This window comes from Heteronotia binoei, chromosome 1, assembly GCF_032191835.1.
Source record: "Heteronotia binoei isolate CCM8104 ecotype False Entrance Well chromosome 1, APGP_CSIRO_Hbin_v1, whole genome shotgun sequence".
In the NCBI taxonomy this organism is placed as follows: domain Eukaryota; kingdom Metazoa; phylum Chordata; class Lepidosauria; order Squamata; family Gekkonidae; genus Heteronotia; species Heteronotia binoei.
The window spans coordinates 98,503,570-98,527,738 of record NC_083223.1 but is presented as its reverse complement, the minus strand read 5'-3'; the positions used below and the strand labels follow the sequence as shown (position 1 = coordinate 98,527,738).

General features: G+C 41.5%; 1 protein-coding gene across 2 annotated transcripts in view; it reads left to right on the top strand.

Moving 5' to 3' along the window:
- The first annotated feature begins 260 nt into the window (after positions 1–260).
- Positions 261–24,169, top strand: part of SCML4 (Scm polycomb group protein like 4) — a 152,917-nt gene continuing 129,008 nt past the window's right edge. For both annotated transcript variants that reach the window (XM_060258595.1, XM_060258587.1), the window contains exon 1: positions 261–589. The gene's annotated coding sequence lies outside the window, so the exon portion shown is untranslated. The remainder of the gene's footprint in view (positions 590–24,169) is intronic.

Genomic DNA, 24,169 nt, shown 5'->3' with positions numbered 1-24,169 from the left:
GCAGGACTGGGACAAAGAGATGATGATACAGTCTGGTTACTATGGCAACCGAGGAGGGATAGTTAAAAAAGAGAGGTTCCAAACACCCACTCTTATCGTTGTCACAAAATTCTTGTTGCTGTGAAGGATATTACTTATTTTCAAGCAGGAAAGTGCGAATTATTTTTACCTATTGATGCAGACTTCACAAAACAACACCTTTTCCCTAAGCTTAGTTGCTCAGAGAGGAAAAAAACACAGCACACACACAGGCATCATTTTCAGCATGTAAAGTGTGTGTGTGTGTGTTCTTTAAAAGGCAGTGGTTGGCTGGTTTTCCGGACATGATGTGGTTGAAGCTGTCATCGTAATGGAAATTCATTGCTGTAGCTATGGTAAATCGAGTTTTCTGCCTGTGCTGAATGCATTAGTCTAATGAGATGTTTGCAGCTGGCGAGCGGAGCTGTTGGAGATGTACGGTGTGCTAACGGATAGGGAGAAGATGGCTCATAGAATGGTCTGCATGCACGTGCTCCAAGTCTTCTACTCTTTGGGCCAAAATACCTGGTGTCTGTAAAAAAGCTGATCCACCATTCAACATACGCAATAGGTAAGAGTAAGGGGCTGTTCTTTTTTGTATGCTTTGTTGATGCTGTTGAGTCATCTTGTTATTAAAAATCAGCTGTCATACTGCTAGTATGCCCTGCTATAGATCTCAATATTTCTAAAGAGCATCATCTCTTTATGTGAATCAGGTATGCATGCCTACATCCCTAGTGTACAATTTCAAATAACATTGAAAAAAACACATCTTAAGTTTAACCCTATTAATGCTAATTGATAGTACCTTCTTTGAAACAGTTCAGTGCGGCAAGATGCAGCTGATGGAAGCCTGCTGCCTGTTGTGTTTTTAATGAGTGTATGTGCCTGAGAGTCAAGAGTGGTGCCGATTGTGTTTTTAATGATGAATTTGAGTGCTGTGAAGATTCTTTAAATGTCAATCAAAGTGGACTTTCCCCATCTCTGATGGGTGGAGGGGTGTGTATCTTTCAAAAGAAGCTTTTGTAGAATTTAAACACTGTGATTACAAATTCATCTGAAATTTCTTTTTTTATACCTGGAAACTTTGCTTAAATTGCATAAATTCAAAACATTGCTTAAATTCACAGGAAGCTATCTGTGTCTACATTTTCAGCACGATGGGGTTTTTTATGTTGGAGGAGCAGAAGCATGTAACTTAGAACACAATTTTAGCTCAAGATTTGTTTTTCTCTTTTTTATACTTCTGTATCTTTTAAAACAGATCTTTAGTGGCTGTTTAGTGCTATGGCTGGGGAAAAAGAGAGACCTTTCTTCACTTTTCATACAAGTCAGGTGGAATACATTTTTCATTTGATTTTAAAGCCTGTCCAATGTCACTATCACCCTAGACCCAGGGGGTTATTACTGGGTAATTGAACAATGAGCATCATTGGAAGTTGCTCCCTGCAAGCCCTCATAGTTCATAAATTAGAGCCCATGAAAGAGCTTTAGGTGTGAATAGGTTCTTCTCATTAGTGCGAGTTTTCCATTCATGTGAAACATTTTCCAGATAGACAGTTTTTTTCTCCTACAAAACCACCATGACTGTATGTTTGACTATTGTTTCTGTAGTGGCTAGTCATTTTTTAAAAATTGTCTTTTAAGACTTGTTCCACAGAATTTTTTTTAAAAAAACAATACAAACAGGAATAAATTAGTAGAACATGGTGCGTGGCTGCTGCCTGATTTTCCAGGACTGCAACTAGAAAAGCAGAGGGAAATGCTCCTGCCTTTCTCAGATATGAGGTCAGCATGCGTATCTCCAGTTTAGGATAAGCCTTTTGAGACAAATCCAAAACTCATATTGGCTGTGATTCCCAAACCAATAAAGCTCAGGGATTTGTTGTTTTTATGTCTAATTCATTTCAACGAACCTGTTTGTGCTTATATCCCAGTATTCTGATTTAACCTATTGGTGGATCTGTCTAAAAATGTTCAATAGCATATACCAACTTTAATTAACAGAAAATCAGCTGACCTGTAGAGTGTCAGCTTCTAAAGATCCTTTAGCAATATTAAGTTCAGTAGATTCTTGTGGTTATTTCCCTCCACTACAATAATAATAAAAAAAGATTAAATACTTTAGTCTAATGTCACCCTGTGGGGAATAATAGGAGTGGTTTAATTTCTACTTCTGGAGAAAAAGAATGGGACTACTTCCTGGGCTAGATAAAAAAATTCGAGACGAATCTCTTTTCAGAATCAATTTTGACATAAAGCCTTATACAAATGTGGCAGCTGGATATATAGTCTTCAGAGAACTGTTAGAAACATTTGTAACCCAAATGCTTGGTGCAGCACACAGGTGAATGCCACAGGGAATAGAATTAAGGCAACTAGCTGATATGTGAGTTTGAACAACCTTAAGCAACAGTGTAAGAAGATATGGTGCCCATACAATCCATGATATTTTTCTTAGGCACTGACCGAAACAACACAGCACTTTTAGAATTGTACCCAATTAATTTTAACACTACTTTTTAAAAGTATCCACTTAGGCTGCTTCAGGAACATAATTCTCTGTGTAGCTCTTGTTGCTGTGAATGCAGAAGTTTGGGCAACTGAAACACATGGCACTTTCCCCAACATTTTTCTTGCATCAGTTTTCTCCAGATACCATTTTCTCCCCTCACCACTAAAGTTTAAAAACAACAACATCAACAACGACCAAGAATTGCTACATCATCATAGCATTATAATGTCATAATGATCTGCTGCAACAATATACTAGGTCCCAGCTTTCATTTTTAAAAAGATGGTAGTTCTGTAGCTTTTTTCATTGCAGGGTTATAAGAGGAAAGGTACACTATACTCTAATGATCTAGCATTTCCCAGTTTTTTAAAAAGTCCTCCAGTATGAGTGTGAGGGAGAAATGACAGGTGGGGCTGAGGAAAAGGAAATGATACTATTGTTGGCAAGCCCTGAAAAAAAAATGCCCACCTTCCCATCTACATGGGTGCTTTGATGGTGATCATTCAAAAAAGATCATACAAAACCAAGTCTGTGCTAAGCAGGGGAAATCACAGAAACAGGTTAAATAAAGGATATCATCATGTGAATGCTCCCAGAAACAGTTTTGCTGTATGGAAGCAAAGGTGGAGCAAAATATTCATGTGAGAACAGTATTCAAGAAAATACTTCTGTGTATAATGTCCTGTCTGTCACCATCTCTTCCCAAGCCATATGAAATGCTGTGGTTGGTGAATACTGTTTTGAGCTCAGACAAGGAAAATATAGAGATACTTCAGTGGGCGTAGGAGTGAGGTTCAGACTGTTTGGTCCAACTGCATTTTAAACTTCTGCTTCCACAAAGTTTGAGATATTGGACTAGAAAGATATACTTTTTTAGCCTTTGGATATTAAAACTTCTGCACTTTTCTTTCTCTCCTTCTCAGCAGCTACTTTTGGGTAGGGACTATGGTTCTGTTGTGGAGCACCTATCATCCATTCATTTGCTCTTTTTCTTTTCTCTTTGTGGCCTTTTGTGTTTTCTTACAGAGGTCTCTCCTCTGTTCTGCTCTTTTTTGAGAAGTCTTTCTCCAATGCAAGAGGAACTGGATTAGTAGGACAAAGTCTATCATGGTATTCATGATAGCTTAATGGAGCTAAATGTTCAGAGTGACTGCTGTATAACTCTGAATCTGAACTTAATAAAGAACACTAAAGGGCTATTGTTTAATGCTCTACTTGCGCATGAAAGATCTGTCAGGAAAAAATATGGCCCTTAGTTTAACCTAGCTGGGCACTCTTAGTGTTTTTATGTCTCTTCTTGCTCTTGCAAAATGGAGTCTTAGGGCGTTTTCGCACTGACCTTCTAGTGGCGCGACCACCCTCTTCACACCGGAGGATCTGCCCGGATTTCGCACAAGAAGCGCCGGCGCACCCAAAAGAGCCGGCGACTTCCGTCGCGAAACCCGCTCAAACGTTTTCCTGCTTCTTGGCGGTTTCCGTTTGAGCGGGTTTCGCGACGGAAGTCGCCAGCTCTTTTGGGTGCGCCGGCGCTTCTTGTGCGAAATCCGGGCAGATCCTCCGGTGTGAAGAGGGTGGTCGCGCCACTAGAAGGTCAGTGCGAAAACGCCCTTAGATTTTGTTGAATTCTTAAATTCTTCCATGCCATTGTGTTCCTGATGCTGGGGTAGACAGTCAGTATCCTATACTTCTTCAGTAGTGAAAAGAAATGTCACAAATGAACCAATCAGAAGGAGCTGAGAGCAGAGTAACTGCACTGGAGCTACAGCAACATTGAGTGACAGATCAACCAGTCACATGCTGACAGTGCCCCCATGCTAGCTATGCATGGAAGCAGCCAACTAGTGTTTGGCAATGCCATCCTGTCTTCATGGCCCTAATAAGCTGTCACCCATTCACAGAACAAGGGAAAGAACAAAGTGGAACTCTGTGTCCATGTTGTGTCCTAGGCTTAAGTGGGAGAACTGTTACTTTTGGAGGGAACTGTTACTTTTGGAGGGAAGCTGAACAAGCCAAAGCTTGTACTCCACACCAGGGTTCCAGAGAAGGCCTAAGCGTGCCCAATCAGGGGAAGGATTGAAACATAAGTAGCCAATCAACATCTAGGCTCATACTGTACAATGATAGGCCCTTAGGGCCCTGTAAATAGCCAATCCATGTAGATAGTTAAGGACCAATCAGAAGGGGGCAAGAATTGTATAAAAGAGCGGGAAGTTTGAATAGAGCTCAGTCTGTGTGTGTGTTCCTGAAGTAAAGCTTGCTGAAATCACTCTCCGACTCTGGTCTCTTACTGCGCCAACCCCAGTACTTTACAGTCCACCACACTGTTGGGATCTCTAACAGATTGAGGTTCAAATCCCTTTCTTCAAACATACATCCTTCTGAAAGGAAGACACATAGGGAAGGAATTGTGGCCAGTGCAAATATGTGGAAAACTGCAGGGCCTCTCCCAGATGAAGGTTTCAGTCCTACTGTGGGAACAATGGTTCTAAGAGCAGGTGAAGCTTTTAGCAAGACAAGGGTCTGAGACTATTGATTCCTTATTAAAATTCTTGAGAAAAATAACCAAAGTGTGCATACAGTACAGCTGATTGCCAAGAATGTGCAATTCCTTCATTAGAATCAGTAACTTGGCTGGATGCATTTGGACTCAGAATCAAGATTCTTTTAAACTATAGATCTAAACTCCTTTTTGATTAGTAGATCCCTTTCAGAATTAATGGAAGAGGCCAGTCAACCAGAGACTAGAACAAGTAGGCTTTACTCCAGCTTTACTATTCTTGATGGGAAATGAGAAAACTGCATTCCAAAGGGTCAGAAAGCAGCTATTGATGCTAGACTTCAGAAGCACAAATCAGCAAGCAAGAAGGGTAAGTTCCCTTGCCTACAATGGACTTGAATCTCCAGCTGCCTTACCAGCATACTTAAAATCCATGACAGTTCCATGATATTGTGATTGATTGATTTATTGCTGTTACATTGAATTCTGCATTAACCCCAGATGTGAAAGGTCACTTTCAGGAGTTCCCTTTTCAGAATTATATCACCAGGCCACTGATGTCCTACCTTTTAGCAACCCAGGTTAAAGTTTTAAAAACTTTTGTGACTGGAGGGAGTGCCCCCCCCTTTTCCCCCTCTGATTAGGCTTAAGACTGGGGCCAAAAGAGCCGTATAATTAAAGGAAAAGGAAAGGCAAGACAAGGGGAACAAATACTAGGACAAGCATGAAGAGAAGACATGGTGGATTCGGAGGCAGATTGGATATTAAGGCCAGTGGAAAAGTCCTGTAGCTGTAGGGCCATAGCCTGGGGGGTAATATCACAGCATCTCTATGAAAATTGGGCCACCTCAGCCACCACAGCTAGCAGCTTCTGTAAGAAGGTGGGTGGGAGCTCCTGATGACACAAGCTGGCAGTCTCCACCTTGCATACTGGTGCATGTGATCTAAATGTCTGCTTCCTTATCTCCTCTGTTAGGCATCTGTTTGGGAGAGGCAGTGCCAGGAGCAGGCCAATAAGTGAGGCCCTTTCAGGGCTGTTTCTGCCTCCCAGTCCACCATTGAGTGGAACATTCACAGAAGACATTCCTGTCACTTCAATCGTAGCTCTGTGGAGACGAATAACTTTTTGGGTGAAACTATGACCTTTTCCAGTTCCACACACTGAAGTCACTCCTGATATTCTTGGGAGTCAACCTATAAGCACTGGAATTGGTAGGGTTCTTCTGCAAGTCTGCCCTCCCTATGTAGTTCTGGAGTCAGTTTATTTTCTTCCACACATGGCTAAAATAATGAGGATTTTCAAGGGAGGGTGCTGTAGTCATTGTTATTGGTGGCGTCAGAGCACCCCTCCATTATTTTTAAAAGATATCAATTTAACATTGTAGTGCTGTAAGGATAGTTTAAGTAGCTTCTCTGAATTCCCAGCTTTCATTTTGTAAAAAAAAGCAAATCTCTACCTTCTTCCCTTGTGGACATATAAGGAAAAAGGTGTATCCCTGCAAAAGTATAGGGATAGAGACTTACCTTAAAATAAATGAGCCAGGAATTCAGAGAACTTGCTTAAACTATACTTACAACACTACAGTATTGTATTGATCTTGTAGGGCCTTTAAAAAAGCCTGAAATCACTCATGGGGGGGAGTGGTTTAACGATGATGATAGTCCAATCATTTAAAAGCATGCTGGAGGTGGATGAAACAAAGAAACTGATAGAAACATTACGCAGTAGGAAAAAGCCAGCTCAGAACTAGGATTAGGCAATATTAGAAGCTGCTCTTCACACCTGCAGGACATTTCTATGTGCACAAAAAAGGGGGCACAATATGGGACATTCATAATCCTCTACTGTCCTTGGTGTCAAAACCTGCATGTTGCAATGTTTGAACTAGGATCTGAGAGACCAGGGTTTGCATCCCTACACTCCATGGAAGCTTGCAGAATGATGTTGGGCCAGTCATACACTTTCAGCCTAATGTACCCCACAGGGTTGTTGTAAAGATAAAATGTAAGGGGGGGGAATACTGTAACTCACTTTGGGTCCTTATTGGGGAGAAATATGGGGCATAAATGGAATAAATATATATCAGAGAAGGAAAGAATAGTGTCCCACTTCTCTACCTGGTACAACATCCATGCTGTTCTGGAAAAATATTACACAGGTTATGTATGGTGCCAAACAATTACATTTACTCTTATCTTTAAATACAATTGAAGAATGAATGATTTTTTTTTAAAAAAGTGGCTTTGTTTATATCCATGAATTAAATATAGTGATGTAGTAAGTGCAGCCTACAGCTTCCCATGCATTTTCCCCAACATACCTTGCTATTGAAAAATCTGTTTTCACTCATAAATATTGTTGCTGGCAACTGGGCACAAAAGTTGCTTTCCATGAGCTGCATAAACAATTTGGGACTAGTATGACTATTTCTATGCCAAACATTGCAAATGAAAGAACATTTCACACATTCTTTGATGGCTGAAAAATTACATGAAAATCCACATTACATATAACTGATTAAGTCATGGTTATTGGGGGGAAAGTTTCCAGAATGGAAGAGAGCAGCAGATAGATGTGATGGCTTATAAAACTGGCATATCTATTTATTTTATTTGATTTATCAAGAAAGGGATTAACAACATTATCAAGAAAGGGATTAACAACATTATTTGCCTGCATTTTATTTAATACGTATAGTAAAATTGTGGATACCTTAATAATGGTACCAATTTGCTTCCAAACTGGTTTTTCTAGAGTCTCCCTTGTACCATGCTTTCCATTTGACACTCAGAAGTCTGTCCTCTTCTACTTCAGAAGTATTTTAGTCCTGCAAATTTAAAATTTATAGCAGAAATAATTCCAAGTCTTCATCCGTGGAAACAAAGGAAACATTTAAACTTTCAAAAGGATTACTGCTTTACCACGCTTCTGTGCTTTGATTTTTAAGACTGTTTTTCATTCAGTTCCAGAAAAATTATTTCTTACATAGTAGAAATCTGAATGTAAGAATCCTTACCTATTACAGAGAGACTTTTGCAAGATCCTAAATCACTCACAAGTTCCTTATCTCAACAGCACCCAATTTATACAGTCCCACAGATGCTAGAAAACTATAGTTCCTGAAAATTATTATGGCATGCTCGTATCAACATTTTCTGCTTTCACTAAATATAGCAATGGACAGAAATGGCCAATATATGCATTGAGGAGTAAAATGCTAAATATAGGTTAATGTGCAAGGTAAAGAAAGCATGAACTGTCACAGGAAAGTAACAGCACCTGCCAGAATTTCTAGATCTTGTCAACCTCCATTCTCAAGGCATTAATTTTATCATCTTGAAAGTTGAGCTATTTGAAAGACACACAATGAATTTTAATAGTTATGTAGCATATTCCCTGTAAGTAGCTTTTGGCAATGGGGACCTTGGACTGGATTTGTTCCCTAACTCTATGAAGCCTAGCCAAAAGCTAAAAAAAAAAGAAAAGACAAAGGGAAATGGCACTTGGGTTTTTTGGCATTGGGGAGGGATGGTGGCTCAGTGGTAGAACATCTGCTTGGGAAGCAGAAGGTCCCAGGTTCAATCCCTGGCATCTCCAAAAAAGGGTCCAGGCAAATAGGTGTGAAAACCTTAGCTTGAGACCCTGGAGAGCTGCTGCCAGTCTGAGTAGACAATACTGACTTTGATGGACCAAGGGTCTGATTCAGTATAAGGCAGCTTCATATGTCCATTGGACTGGACGGGCTATTGGCCTGATCCAACATGGCTTCTCTTATGTTCTTATGTGTCACTAGGACTTGTCAATGGAACACTTGCCTTGGGATGGGATCTATGCCTGCCACACCTTGAGGCAACAAGTAGTTGCTGGTCCTTGGCTTACAGATCCAGGCCTAATCAATATCCTGCCTGCCTGTTTAACAGCAGTACAATATTGCCAGAAAGGAATACTTAGGGATACATCTCTTTTACTTCAGAACATCCTTTTCTACTTATATAAATGGAACATTTGAGAGAGAAAGCGAGAGAGACTGTAATGATATTGTTAGCTATATCTCAACTTCTTCTTCTATTTCTCTCATCTTCAACTCCAAAAATGGTAATGAAAAATTAGGGAAGTATTCCCTTGTCCTGCTGCCCTACATTACCCCATTCCCTAGGAGATGTGCTGTCCAGTGAAAGAACTTTTGTGTGCAACTTCTTTTCTCTGCATAGGAAATACTCTAAGAATACAAATATCTTTGTATGTTGTCGCGCCCTGGGCACCCCTCCCGGTCTCCCAGTGCCGCCGTCACCCCTCCCGGGCACTCTGGGGCGTTCCCCGGAGGTCTCAGAAACAGGGGTGGGAGCCGGGTTACGTCACCACAGGCCCCCGTTCCCCTCCTGGCTGTGCTGTGGCTCCTGTCCCTCTCTCTTGCGAGGCAGCCTCAATAAGCACCGGCCAGCTTCCTCCCCGACCTCCTCCTTCCCTTCCTTTATCCCCTCGTCCCAGTCCTCCCCCTTCCTGGGTTCTGCCCCTCTCTGGCTCCTCCCCCCTTCAAAGCCCCAGACGCCCGGGAGAGGCGAGCCGGGGCTGGGCTGCCTCGGCGTGCCTCGGGCGTCCTGGACCTCTGCAGCGTGCTGGGGTGTGGCGTCTCTCGCCGCCACGGGTCAGGCGGCTCTCCTCCTCTCTGCCCGGCGCTGGGCTCAGCTTCTCCCTCCTGCTCCCCGACGTCTCGCTCTGGCCAGGCTCCTCGGACCCGGAGACGGGCTCGGTGGCTGAGAGGCGTCGTTCGGGCGGCTGTTGGCACCCCCTCAGCCCAGGTGAGGTGTGGGGCCACCGCGGGGGCTTGGGAAGGTGTGGGAGGCCCTCGGGGCGGCGGCGGGGGCGGGAGCGGCTGGCAGGCCCCGGGGGTCCCCCTTGCGTAGTCCTCGCCCGGGCTGGGCGGGACACACATTTTTTAAAAAAATATAGACTGTGAAAGGACTGCATTGGAATGCTTAGGATAAAATTAACAGTGGGGTCTGTTGAAAGCATTACAAAATTTGGTAAATGAAGACTGAAATTTGAAGATGGTATGATGGGGAATTGGAAAATTTTTTCATAAAATTCTGCTGTTTGTGAATTTCTGGTAATAAGTAATTTGTCCAATCACCCATCCTCAAATTATTTTCTCTTGCTAGGTAAATGAGTAATATTGCCAGTGATCTTCTGCACCATCCAGCTGAGTTCAAGAGCTGCTGAGGCTAAGAAAGTAATCTCTTATTTTGAAAGATAATTTACAATGTGAAAGGACAGTCAAATGTTTTCTACATAACTGGAAACAGAATATTGTTCTTAGTATACAGACATAGCTTGTTGTATTACATGTTTAGGAAATATTTCTGTTGAATTCTGTAGAATTCTTGTAAAATATATATATTGCCATTTTCCAATACCATGCTGTAGGAATTTCCCTGAGGAGAAATGCTTGAGAGAAAAATAGTCACATCTACACTGTATGCTATGAGTAGACTTACACTACAAGAAAATGCTAATATTGTGAGGATTCTTCTAATCACAGGTATTGCCTAGGTAACCAGAGACTGTGAAGGAACTTTGAAAAGATAAGCTACTGCTATATTCTTTGTTTCATGAAAGATGATGGACATAGCTTTATTACACACAAAAACATACAGGATATCCAGCCAGATTCTGTGACTGTATAGTATTAGTAAAAGACAGTGGGTTATCACATTATTTCCAGGATTATAATGAATTTTGCATTTTCCACACTGAGCTCTGTGCTCTTTTGAATCACATATATCAAATCAGGAAAGCATCCTATTAGCTATTACCATCACCCTTGTAGGGAAGAATTTTTTGTTATTCCCCCCTCCCATCTTCAGGATACATTATCATTTCATGAGTGTGTGTTCCCTTCTCTATAAAGAGGCCAGATGTAAGGAAAAGACTGAAATGGCCTTGGCGCATGTGACAATATCTACTATCCCTTCCAAAAAACAGCAAATACATTTCCCTCAGAGTGCATCAAGAGCGGCAGCTTTTTGAATAAACTATAACTGATAGTCATATAATGAACGGGATAATGAGGTAAAACTTTTCTGTGATTACTCTAAGGCTGTTCCCCTCCTTTAAGACTTTTCACACCTGTGACTTAAATCACCTTTGAGATCTTTTGAATTATTTATGTTATCATCTAATCTTTGCTGATGAGACAGTGACCGTGCAGCAGAAATGATTTTCTGGTCAACATATATTTTACTTTTGTAATACAATTGATTTATACCACATGTCCCTTCCTAACTAACTTCCCTTCCTAGCCAACTTCTTCCTTCTTATGTGGGCTGTTTTTTCCTACAGTAGACCACACAATTTACTCCCTTCCCCCAATTTAATTTCTTTGGCTACTAGTACTTCACGATCCCAAAGTTTTGCTCTTGTCTCTGGAATTCCCCTTTCTCCAGAAAATTGAATCAAATATATGTGATGTATATGAGAATGGTCAAACAATACAAGCACAAGCCTTCAGTTTCAGAAAAAAGAAGCATATATGTATAGTAAAGGTATTTATTTCTTTTTTAAAAAAACTTATCGTCCTTTTATCCAAAAAAGATACATGGGGTAGCTTGCTACAAAAATAGAAATTAAAAAAAACAAATAAACACTAAGCAAAATGAGAACCAACTAATAAAAAGTACAACTTCTGTCTAATAAAGCAGAAATTTAAAAAGCCAAATGCACACTGTAAAAGATACCATCTGAAATTCATATTGAAAAGCCAGCTGTGTAAAGGATAGGAGTAACCAGGTCTCAGATTCAGTGGGAGCTCACAGGAGCGCAGCTCCTGAACCTTTCTGAGAGTTCCACCTCCTCCTGAGAGTTCCATCTCCTTGCCCATTGAATAGTATGTGCAGCTGCATAACAATCCCTGGATGAGCTCTGCCACCTATTTTTCTACAAAATGACTCCTGGGAGTATCTCCCTCGGTTGATAGTTTTACAACCTTCATACCACATTGAAAGGGCTCTTTAATCTTCTGGCAATCCCTTTTATATGCTGTTTTTCCTGCAGCCAAAGATTCTCCTAAAAGACCTACTAAACCATGATAAAACTAAAAAACAGGGCTTTTTTGAACAGGAACACACAGAAACACAGTTCTGGCTGGCTTGGTGCCAGGGGGTGTGGCCTAATACACAAATGAGTGCCTGCTGGGCTTTTTCTACAAAAAAACCATGTGTGAAACAATGTGATGGCAGGGTGTGTGGCCTAATATGCAAATGAGTGCATGCTGGGCTTTTTCTACAAAAAAAAAGAGGGCCTACTAAAAAGCATTGTTTAAACACTAGGAAATTGGCATACCTCATCAGCCACTAAGAATTGCCAGCGAGCAATAATTAGACAACCAAATGCTCTTCAAAATGAATGGATTTCAACAGCCATTTCCAAGGGCCATAAGGGAGGAAAGAGATCTCCACAGGGAGCTCATTTCACAGCCTGCCATAAATGTTCTCTTCTTGGTTTCCAATATTCTGACTCAGCATATTAAATGCATACAGCACAGGGCTTGATATGTGGAAATCCATACCAAGACAGTGGACAAAATTATAGATGACAGTGACACACTATGATGGTGTGATTGTTGTCTGAGGTTCCTCAGGTCTGTGTTCTTATAACCTCACCCCTATCTCCACTTATAAAGGGACCTTTATGTCAAATGGTCATGCCACCTACACAGGCTGTAAATTGATAGATGATACCTACTGAGCTGTGATAGTTACTGAACAGTGGGGGAGAAGATTTCTAATCCTATAAACCTGTTAGATATTACCAACCTCCAGCCATGCAGTGCTGTGAGGTAAATGAGGAAAACTATGAACTGCAGTGTATCAGGAGGAGGGGAAAGAAACATTTGCATTAAAAAGGTGACGATACACATAGGTCACTATGGGAGAAGAGTACTAGTTTGCAGAACTGAAACTAAGTGAACTTTTGTTAGAAAGGATTGCCTCAGTACCAGAGTGCCAGTGAAGTATAGTGGGTAAAATGCTGGACATGACCCTTAATTGCTGTTCAGTGTTGAAGGTCACCAGTTGATCTTGGGCCAGACATGCTATGTCAGCCTAAACTACTCAGTGATCTGGTGTGAGGTGCAGCTCCTCAGAGAATGGGTGGAATATTTTGTGGAAGGGGAGGAATAAGAAAGAACACTTTGACATTGTCCTCTTAGTCAAAATATTCTGAGGCAACCTCCAGTAGAAAAATAGGTTAGGTGCACTTCCTATTTGCATTTTTCATCACATTATTTGGCCTGTACCTTTTGAGTTCTGGAGTTGGCAATTTAAGGCATGAAAGGTATTTCATCTTGTTTGTAGATGCAAGTTTCATTCGTGCAGGTAAGGTAACTGACTAATAAATTGCTAACTGGATCATGGTTAATTAACTGATGTGAAACTACGGAGTGCTGTTTTGAAATCTTCAGGGACTGGGTTGGCAGTTCATTCAGTTCAGTGAAGAGAGATCTGCAGTACAAGAGACTACAAAATCAGAAAATGGGACAACTTATGAACACACATTTGCACATGCACACACAAATGCAGCCTATATGTGCATAAGAGACTATCGTGAAGAATCTATTTCTCATTAATGTACAGCAGCTGTGCAGTTTGCTGATGCCACAGAGAAATATTTTACATACATCTTATCTCCTGATTCCATTTGGTGGCTTCCATCTATTTTCTTATCAATGACAACTGAGAGATGCGCCGAGTAGCTTTCTCTCTCATGGCTCAGTAAATAGTTGAATTTATTAGCATATTAAGTGAGCAGCACAGCTATGTATAGCATTACAAAATATTTCATAATAGGTCTAGTTCACTGCTAATATGAGTAAGATTTATGTTTTCAAGGTCAGGCATTAACAGAGGATAATTCTATGAATCAAGGGCCATCATATACATAAATACCAAGTTTACTGGCAGTGCAATCCTAAACAGAATTACGCACTTCTAAAACCATCTGCTTAAATGGATTTAGAAAGGTGTAACTGTTCTTAAAACTACACTGTGAATTACTGAATCGTGGGATTCTTAAATCTGATGTAGTTCTTTTAGCCAACCAGTTAAATCTTGAATTTAAAAATTACAATTTATCCTTAGGCTTTAAACAAGAGGGTTTTTAAAATGCAAAAATACATTTTTCTTTCCCCCCCAATTGTAAGAATGGAAGTTTTGCTTCAACCCCACATGGAATCCACACATGGATCTGTGAAGTCACCACAATTTCATAGTCCATCTTTGACAGAAGAGGAGCCTGTGTTAGGAGGGTATGGCAAATCTGAAGCCAAGAACCTCCTTTCCCTCCTACTCTCTCATCCCATATCCTCCAAACAAGATATAAGACTGAACATCTGTCTGAAACTGTTTTTGCAGTTCGCAAGAGCTGCATGAATAACTCTGAGGTTTGGGTTTGAAAAGAAAACCTTTCCCTGAATGGTTAAGAACAAAATCCAGGGAAAGTCAGATGTACTTTATATTGGTGGATCTTGTTCCATTTTGTAAGGAGCTCTAAAGGCCTGATATCTGCTCTCTTTAAACAAAGAACAACAAAACAAAGAGACTGGTATTTATTTTTGCAAACATTGCACTACTGTGTGCATTAAAAATGTACACAACAAAAATATGCTTTATTCTGAACTACTTGCAGCTTTTACAATAATAACACAATTGATTTCGTGATGGGCGGGAGGCTGTGCTGCTCCTGAAAGGTAAAATGGCTAAGCAGCTATTTTGCGCCTGAGCCTCTGGAAGTGCTGCTCCAGCATCCGGTCACTTTTCAGACAGGGGATGGAGTATTAAAGGGAAGCATAGATCTGCCTGGGAGCTTGGCAAAGAGGTTTAACTCTGCTTCTAGAAGATGATGGAATACCTGGTTGTGAGGCCTACCCTTGGTGGTGAGCAGACCAGGTACCATTTAGTCCTACTCTTGGAAAAGGCAGACTGGTGATGGTGGAATTGTGTGTGTGTAAGGATCCAGCCTGGTGGCTAGGCAGTGAAAGTCTGTAACTGAAGCATTAAGTCACAAGTTGAAGCCATTTCTATCTTAAGTTCAAGTTCAGACTTGTCCTGTGACTGTCTTGAAACCTGTGCTGCTAAACTATTATTTGAAAACAACATGTAAATAAATAATCCATATTTGTTTTTTTTATACAACGCTGTGTTCTTGCTTGCTACCGAAGTTACCTTATGGCAGGTCTCCCCTGTGGGCTATGCCATGCAGGGCCACCTAAGATGGACAGGCCACAGCTGAGAACCCAGAAAAAAATGTGATCCACTAGAGAAGGAAATGGCAAACCACTCCAGTATCCTTGCCAAGAAAACCCCATGGACAGTAACAAAAGCTAAAAGATATGACGCTGGAAGACGAGTCCCTCAGGTCAGATTGATTATATACTCTGCAGTCAAAGATGGAGAAGCTCCTTACAGTCAGCAAAAAACAAGACCTGGAGCTGACTGTGGCTCAGATCATGAGCTACTCATTGCAAAATTCAGGCTTAAACTGAAGAAAACTGGGGAAGTCATTAGGCCACTCAGGTTTGACCTGGATCACATCCCTTATGAATATACAGTGGAGGTGAAGAATAGGTTTAAGGAACTGGAGTTGATAGACAGAGTGCCAGAAGAACTATGGATGGAGGTTCATGACATTGTACAGAAGGCAGCAATCAGCACCATCCCAAAGAAAAAGAAATGCAAGAAAGCAAAGTGGCTATCTGATGAGGCTTTATAAATAGCTGAGAAAAGAAGGAAAGTGAAAGGCAAAGGTGAAAAGGAAAAATTCACCCAACTGAATGCAGATTTCCAGAGAACAGCAAGGAGAGATAAGGAGGCCTTCCTGAAGGAACAATGCAAAGCAATAGAGGAAAATAATAGAATGGGAAGAACAAGAGATCTCTTCAAGAAAATTGGAGAAATCAAGGGAACGTTTCATGCAAAGATGGCCATGTTAAAGGACAAAAACGGTAGGGATCTAACAAAAGCAGAAGAGATCAGGAAGAAGTGTCAAGAATGCACTGAAGAATTATACAAGAAGGATCTCAATGTCCTTGACAACCATGACAGTGAAATCGCTGGCCTTGAGCCAGACATCCTGGAGTGTGACGCCAAATGAGTCTTAGAAAGCATTACTAACAACAAAGCGAGCGGAGATGATGGTATCCCAGTTGAGCTATTCAAAGTCCTAAAAGATGATGCTGTTAAAGTGATGCACACATTATGTCAGCAAATTTGGAAACCTCAACAGTGGCCACAGGATTGGAAAAGGTCAGTTTATATTCCAATCCCAAAGAAGGGTAATGCCAAGGAATGTTCAAACTATCACACCATTGCACTTATTTCACATGCCAGCAAGGTCATGTTAAAGATCCTACAAGCTAGGCTTCAGCAGTATGTAGATCGGGAACTACCAGAAGTTCAAGCTGGGTTTCGGAGAGGTCGAGGAACTAGAGATCAAATTGTCAACATTTGCTGGATTATGGAAAAAGCTTGGAGTATCAGAAAAGCATCTATTTCTGTTTCATTGAATAAACTAAAGCCTTTGATTGTGTGGATCACAACAAACTGTGGCAAATCCTTAAAGAGATGGGAATACCAGCCCACCTCACATGTCTCCTGAGAAACCTGTATAAGGATCAAGAAGCAATGGTCAGAATGGGATATGGAACAACTGATTGGTTTAGAATAGGAAAAGGAGTTCAACAAGGATGTATATTGTCACCCTGCTTATTTAATTTATATGCAGAGTACATCATGCGGAATGCTGGCCTGGATGAAGCACAAGCCGGAATTAAGATTGCTGGGAAAAACATCAACAACCTCAGATATGCAAATGATACCACTCTAATGGCAGAAAGTGAGGAGGACCTGAAGAACCTCTTGTTGAGAGTGAAAGAGGAGAGTACAAAAGTAAGCTTGAAACTCAACATCAAAAAAACTAAGATCATGGCATCCGGCCCCATCAAACCATGGCAAATAGAAGGGGAAGACATGGAAGTAGTGACAGACTTCACATTCCTGAGATCCAAGATCACTGCAGATGGTGACTGTAGCCATGAAATTAAAAGACGTTTGCTCCTTGGGAGGACAGCTATGGTGAACCTGGGCAGTATAATAAAAGGTAGAGACATCACCCTGCCAACAAAAGTCCGTATAGTCAAAGCAATGGTATTCCCAGTAGTAATGTATGGCTGTGAGAGCTGGACCATAAGGAAGGCCAAGCACAGAAGAATAGATGCTTTTGAGTTGTGGTGCTGGAGAAGACTCTTGAGAGTCCCTTGGTCTGCAAGAAGATCCAATCAGTCAGTCCTAAGGGAAATCAACCCAGACTGTCCCTTGGAAGGTCAGATGCTGAAGCTGAATCTCAAATACTTTGGCCACCAAATGAGAAGGGAGCACTCACTGGAGAAGATTCTGATGCTGGGAAAGACTGAAGGCAAAAGAAGAAGGGGATGGCAAAAGATGAGATGGCTGGACAGCATTACTGATGTAACAAACACGAATTTGAGCAGACTTCGAAGGATGGTGGAAGACAGGAGGGCCTGGTGTGACTTTGTCCATGGGGTCGCAAGGAGTCGGACTTGACTGTGCGACTGAACAACAACAAACCCTGACACCAGTGGGAGATGGGGAGGTAAAGTTGCCAGATCCAGGTTGGGAAACTCCTGGAGATTTGGGAATAGAGCCTGAGGTGAACAGAGACCTCAGTGGGGTATCATGCCATAGAGTCCACCCTCCAAAACATCCATTTTCTCCAGCAAAACTGATCTCTGTAGTCTGAAGATGAGCTGTAATTCCAGGGGATCCCGAGGTCCCATCTGGAGGCTGGCATCCCTATCTCAGAGTGAAACCAAAGCCTTTATACCCACTACCTCAGCTATACCTCAGCTATGAGGGGAACAACTCAGGCAAATTTTGTTTTAGAGATCCTGGTTCCTAAAATCTTAAGAAGTTTTGTGCATTGTCTTCAAATCTGTAGATCTGTTTCCCCCCAGAAATTGTTCCTGCATAGGAGTTGGACTTTATGCAGTGAAGCCACTGTCAGAGCAACCCCTCCATTCTAAAAATGTTACATGATGTTAGACTTTCATAACAAAAATGAGAGTCTGTGATAGTGTGATTATAGCCATACATTTTTAAAACCCTCCTTCACTTCAGCAGTTTTGTAAGATATTTGGACTGGAAAATGGCTTTGTAATACTTGCCTAAGATTACCTGTTGTATTTTGTGCTTGGTTTATGTCCCCTGGCTTCATTTTTGGATAAAAATCCAAATGCAAGTGACTTTCCAAAACTATGTACTTCAGGCACTGTGTGTCTTTGACCTGAATAATGCGATAGCAGAATAACAACTTTGCATTGCAATAAAATGATGCATTATAATGCAAATTAAATTTCATTTCCTGCAACTTTCGGCAAGATCACAGGAACCCTTTTGTGGTCCCTTTATGTCAGAGCTGCTTCATTAATCAGCTCATTCAGAGATGTGCAAAAAGTTGGTCTGTATTTCCAAGCTGCTGCAGTCTTGCCCACGTGCTGAGTTTAGAGAGGCTCTCCTCCCCATTCCCCCTATAGTGGCAATTACAATAGTGGTTTCAGGAGAATTCTCATGCTTGATAGGATTTGTCATGTAATTGTAACAAGTGGCTTTTGTGTTTACCTTATTTGTTTTTCCTTCTGGCAGTTAGCTTCATTGCATCTGAATTAATCCCATGTCTTTTGGAAGTGACAGAAATATATTAATTGTCATGGATGTTATCCTTTTTAGGTGGGAACCCCACCCCCTCCAGCATTATCACCTGAACAACAATGTTGTCTCAATAGATAAGATTTTGGGGTGAGACCAAAATTCATAGTGTGGCTTCAGAGCTGTTACGTGACCTTGAAAATGTCCTTTAAATGCTGTGTATGTACCATTTTCTCTCCCCCCCCCTTTAGTTTTTGTCCAGTAGGTTGTACAGCACAGAGACATCCCTCTTCTCTTTGAAAGTACTGTGAACATCATGAGGGTCCAGTTTCCACTGAAGGTGTTGGACGTGCTTAAATTCCAGCTGGCGGATTATGTTTTTGTGAATATGAACTGGCACTAGGCTGTCCTCCTTGAATTAGATTTTGCTCCAATTGTATGTGTGGATTTTTTTGTGATTAGGCAATTTTTAACACCATGCTGAAAAGTATTTCTTTATTGTAAATTAACAATGATGTTGATTTTGCTAGTAACACCATTCTGCTTTGGTTGTTGTAAAAATCAGGTGGCCAATTTTCAAAGGAATCTATACATCTCATTATGAAACATGCTACTGTCTGTTTTTACAGGGGGTCTCTCAGCTCTGTACTTCACAAATTATGTATCGCACTAATGAGGATGCTAATGTGTGGTGAGAAATAAAACAAGGAAATGCTCCCGCAATTCCAAAATACTGGCTTCCCGAGGAGCTTACTTGATGCATCTCTCCATGATCAAGCCATATTGCAGCAAAACCTGCCTTGGGAAGTATATGTGTTTTCACTCCAGTTTTAACGCAGGAAAAAAAAGAACGTGTGATCCAGCTATCAGAAGTGTGGGAAATAGTGCCTTAACTACTTCTGGCAGTTGAATTCCCTCAGGACTGTCATTGGTGACTCAAAGAAATCCTGAGTGTAATCAGGGCATTCATGAGAACTTGGGGGCTATGGCCCAGGTTGTCTATTCCAGGAGTGGCCAATGGTAGCTCTACAGATGTTTTTTGCCTACAACTCCCATCAGCCCCAGCCATTGGCCATGCTGGCTGGGGCTGATGGGAGTTGTAGGCAAAAAACATCTGGAGAGCTACTGTTGGCCACCCCTGGACAGAAGCAGGTCACCTTTGATGCGATACCAGTTTGGGCAGTCACCTGGCAGATATTGGTGGCTGGAGGGCTACCTGCATGGGAGTTTGGGACCTGTTCATTTAGAATAGGAGCTGCATCCACTACTGCTAGGCTGGGAATTCTGGGGCAGGCAATTCTGTGAATTGGCAAGTGGCAATCACAGGCTTTCATGGCTTATATTAGATAAGATGACAATTTTTATTTTTTGCAGGTATGAGCATATCAAGAAGCCCAGTAAGGGTGCTGGTGGTGGGCTATTCCATCGTCTTCTGAGTGAGCAAGAGAGCAGCTGCCTGTGAGATGGGATCGCAGTTGGGCCTCTATCCCATGGCCAGCGTAGAGTGGCAAGGCCTTCGGGGTTTGCTATGGAGCCAGCTTCTGCCTTTCCTCCACCAGGTCTTGAGGGAGGGCAGGCATCCCAATATTCTTGTCTATGGGTGAAATGACCTAGTGCAGATGAAAGGAATGGTGTGAATGTGGAAAATACTTAGAGACTTAAAACAGGTAAAAATTGTTATCCAGGGCCATCGTTGTTTGGTCTGATTTTCTATAGAGGGGGATTTGGGAGGAGTCCTGAAGCCAGCTTAGATTGAGTATACAAGGGCCAAGATAAATAATTTGCCATGTAGAGTGATTTTGGACAGTGGAGGTGCATGCATATTTCATGACTCCATCACCTGTATAGTGAAGACAATGTACATCTGTCTCCAGAAGGGTGCAACGTCTGTTTGGCAGATCTACACCAGGATCTGCAGGACATTATAGTCAACAGGTGGGGCAAGGGGTGTATAGCTCTGCTTTTGTGGCAGAGATAAGGCAAACTGATCACAATAGGTAGGGATGATTGGCAAGCACCCTGAGTCATCAGCACTGATGGATAGTTTATCTGGAAAACTGTATACATGTAGTGGGGTGCAACAGGGAAGAGTGCCCTCAGTGCTGAGCAACCTCTTTCTGAACCTGGTAGTGGTTGAGTGGGGCATCAAAGGAAGGAGGTGATGCTGGGTACCTCTCAGCACATTGTGTGCAGGTTGCCTAGCACATTTAGTCTATTTAGCATATTTAATGATACGACATAGATCTGCATAATTAATTATTTTAATAAACTAGTTAAACCCAGTGCTGTTGTCTCATGTCTTCATTGGGGGTGCCTGGGGCAAAAGGCTCTGCTTTCATTGCCCCTGCAAATGTAGAGGCAGGCATATTGTCAATGGAGCTTCCACAAATGGCACTCTTTTTGCACACCTTCCTTTTATGTCCCCTCACCCAGTGTATGCAACAAATTGGAATTGGTTTGCAGCGGAGTGGTTGTCATGGCCAGTGAGAAAACTTGCAAACCACTTTTTGTTCTCACAATTGGAAAGCAGCAATGGAACATTATATTGCAATAGCACCCTATCAAGATACAAATAGTGTCTTTCCATCTCCAACTGTCTTGAAGCTCTCCCTCCCCCACAAATTCCTTTCCAGGCCATTGGGACAAAAACTGCCCTCACATTTCCACTTTTATCTCCACAATGAAAAGAGCTGAAGAAATGATTTAAAAAAAACAAAATGAAAACTGAGAATTAAAAAGAACTAATATTTTAAATGGAACAAGATAAGTGATGATATAGCATTAGCTGTAGCATAGCAGCAACCACATATGATTTTTTTTAAGCCTGCAAAAAACTCTGCAGCTGCACAGCAGGAAAAAATATTGTGAAAATGGCCCTGGTAAGCTGCTGCTGACTGGAAAATTATGCTGATGAAGGCAAGACCCTTGCAGTAGGAAAATCTGAAGCATTCCTTCCACACAAGATACTAACATGCTTGGACTGTGTTCTTCCCCAAAAGACTGGAGTAAAGCAGGTTTGGTAAGCAGCATTCTGAGAATGGGGAAACCTTAGAAACAGGATGATTAGAGAGCAACCATCATATGGATGATCCCACCTAAACAACTCCAGGTTGGAAGCCAAAGCAGTGCAGAATCTGTGTTTGGAAGAAACCAGTCAGTATTATTTAGTGTTGGAGCTGGTCTGAAAGATGAGCAGGTACTTTTGATGGGAAGGGCTCTAACTGTATGGCTGATTCTACATTCATGTTTGGGTCTGATTTTCTGAGCACTGAAACCGCCTTCTAGAAATCTGGAGTATATTTTTTCATCTACACTCAAAATTTTGCTCCTGGACTTCCCTTCCACATTTGCTTGCTTTACTGGGGGGGGGGGGAGGGGGGCAGGTTTAAGAGTTCCCTTGTTCTTTCTTGAGAAACGAGTTTATTGCCCTGTTTCCCAGGAAAGATATCATCTTTATGGTCCTGTGGAATGCGCTTCCTGGAAAACCCTCATTCAAAAGTCAGGGGCAACTCCATGCTGAAAATGGTGTCAGAGCCAATTTAGGAATTTAAATGTAAATGACAGTAAAAACACCAGAGCAAGACAGAAGTCAAGGCACATTGTAATGTAGATGATCACTTTTGAAAGTGCAGCATTACTGGATCTCTTGCGCAGTGTAAAATCAGCCTATGTTTCTGGAATCCAGTAGTGGGGGAGAAGCAGCTTTAGGAGCCTGATTTAAATGTGAAAGTGATGGGGGAAAAAATAAGACGTCAGTGCTCACCATCTCCTGCTACATTTTTGCACTAAATTGTCCCCGCACATAACTGGTTGTCCTGAGAAATAGTGGAAGTTTAGGTTACACATTGTATGCAGGGCTTTTTTTCTGGAAAAAGAGGTGCTGGAACTCTCAAGAGGGAAATGAAGGAGAAACATACAGGTGCCCCTCATGAACTTTTAGACATTTGTTGAGAATTTTTCCTCTACAAAAAGGTTCTGGAACTCCATTCCACCATGGTCCCCCAGGTCTGTGTTGAAAAATACCTGGAGCCTTTGGGAGTGGATCCAGGAGATGACAGGATTGGAAGGGGGTGGGGCTCAACATGGTACAATGCCATACAATTCACCCTTCAAAGCAGCCATTTTTCCCCAGGGAAGCTGATCCTCTGCCAGATGGAGATCAGTTGTAAAAGTGGGAGATCTCCAGACCACATCTGGAGGCTGGCAACCCTAGAAGGCCGTGAACTGGGTTTGACCAAGCAAGCTTGAACAGCCATTAACTGGGCACAATGAGCATTTATCTATGTGCTTCCCTAATTCATAAGTCATTGAATTGTCCTGAGGTTCTCTTTGTTCTCCTTCCAAAAGTTGCAGTCCTAAACCTGTTTGGGAATCGCTCATAGTCACAGCAGAGAGACTTGCAGTACAATCCTGTACATGATTATATTATACAGATGACAGCTAGATGACTGAGGGAGAGCTGTTGTTTTGCTGAGTTTTTGCTGTTGTTATTCAGTTCTGGATTTGAGTCTAGCAATGTTGGAAGTACTTTTTTGTTTGTTTGTTTGCTGCCAAGTTGCAGCCAATTTATGGTGATCCCCAAGGCAAGAAAGACTTAATGGTGGTCTGCCATATGCATCCCCTACAAGAGCACTGGGAAACTGTTAATATTTTTGTCTGTGTTAATAGTGTGTATTGGCTGATGAGAATGAATTCATAATGGCAAGCACGGTGTGCATGTGTGCATGTGTGCATGTTAGTCTCTCTGTATATACTACATTGGAGCTTATCACAGATTTACACCCAATCTACCATTTTTCCATTGATCTAGCTTTAATAGAATTTTTTATACCAAATGCTTCCAAGAATTGCTGACAGGAAAAGCTGTGTGTTTCACATGTATTCCCAGAAGAATATTGCTAATAAAGTGAGTTGTAAAACTATTACAGATTACTAGAATGTGTTTGCTTTTCTTTTCATAATAGGTTTCCTATATTTGTTTTAAAAAAGAGTTTTTCAGGATGTTTCTTTTCAGTATTGGTTTTCTTCTGTTACAATGTGGCTCACTTGTGGTTTTATTTAGTATAACACGGTGGCTCTCAACCCTTTTCATCTTATTTCCCATTAATCACGCCTCAGAGCGTGGGTCTCACCATGATTATTTATTTATTTATTACTTTAGATTTCTATCCTGCCCTCTCTGCAAGGGGACTCAGGGCAGCTAACAGTCCGTTCAAACATCTACAAATACAGTTTAAAAATGATAAAATGCAACTAAAAGCATTTTATGGTGCTGTTCAACTTCAGTATAGGCGGGATCTTCTGACAGTGATCCTATAATGATCGTAGTTTCTCAGCAGTGTAGGGCGGCAGAAACATAATAGAAACAAAAAGCTCACTTTTTATGAGAAGGAGCTTTTTGTGTTTATAGACAATTTATTTTT